The following is a 1,386-nucleotide window of genomic DNA, read 5'->3' on the forward strand; positions in this document are numbered from 1 at the left end:
CCCCCTTCTGGCCACAATGCCTCTAGATTATTAAAAAGATTCTTCTATTTGTATCACTTTATTTCTAATACTTCTGAATACTGATCCATAATGGCAGAAACAATCTCTAGTATGTGCAGCCCTGCAAAACCAGCTCTGAGCGTCATGCCCGACACATAATTTGCACTCGATATTTTCCACTAAAAAAAGATGGGTTAAGTCAATCAGATGTTCAAACATTTGTGTCACTTTTAAGACATAAGGTATTTGCACATATTATCACCATTTTCTCATTTTACTCAAGCTGAAACAATCGAAATGTGTGACTGAGAGTCACACCATTTCAGATTTTAAAGATATGTTAACTGTTAGATTGTCAAGGCCCATTTCTGAATACATAATTATCATATGCATGCCTAATAAGTGATACTCTTTATCACTTATTTGGCTATATCAATTATCTTATAATACCTAATTAATAATATTTGTCCTATTTTCAGAATGCCTTCCATAACATGGACCTTAATGAAACAATAGGTTAGATTTTCAGAGCTGTCATTATTACAATTTCCTTCCCCTGTTTCTAAGTCTAACCTCAGAGTGACCCAGAGCACATCAGCCCTAACATCTGACCTAACACAAGTGCCAGATGCAGAACTGACTTGCTGTGAAAGAACGCCTATCTTCATCACTTGGACCAAGTACAGCCTGGGCATCGAGAGCCTCGCTCCAGGGCTGACTTGGAAGGCAGGGCTGTCATCTTCGAAGTTCGCCATTTTGTGGGGTCTCCTAGCTCCAGGGACCTCAGGGTCACACTTTTCGCACTGACCCCTGTCAGGGTGAGTACACAGCGATACGTCGGCCACTGTGGATTGAACACGAGTCTAAAAAAGAATTTCCTGCCGTCGAATCTAAATGTTAGAGTTCTGTCTGGAAGGTCAGATGGAAAAAGGCACTAACGTCACAACCCACCAAAGTAATAGGCTCTCCCAACCCAGAAAGTCAACGGGACGTTTGAATCCCATTTCCATATGTGTTCTATTAAGTCACGGGGCCTTATTCTTTTCTAGCTGAAAAATCTACTACCGCCTGATCACACCCAACACTTCATGGATTTCTCTTCCTCTTTTACACAAGCTACTATCATTTCTAATCTTACTTTGCAACTGTCATCACCTCATTTGTCGCAACTTAAAATGTCTCTAATATTTCAATTCTTTCTCTCCATTCCACTTAGCTGCTTTATTTCCTCCAGAGTAATTATCTGTCTGAATTTCTCTTAATTATTGTTTACTGTCTTTTAACTTTGCCTAATAAAATATAAAGTCTGAGTAGTAAACTTGTTTGTAATTTTTCTGCATATCTTTAGTGTATAGGATATAGCCCTTTCAAACATACTCAAATATA

Source organism: Pteropus alecto, unplaced genomic scaffold, assembly GCF_000325575.1.
Source record: "Pteropus alecto unplaced genomic scaffold, ASM32557v1 scaffold81, whole genome shotgun sequence".
NCBI classification, from domain to species: domain Eukaryota; kingdom Metazoa; phylum Chordata; class Mammalia; order Chiroptera; family Pteropodidae; genus Pteropus; species Pteropus alecto.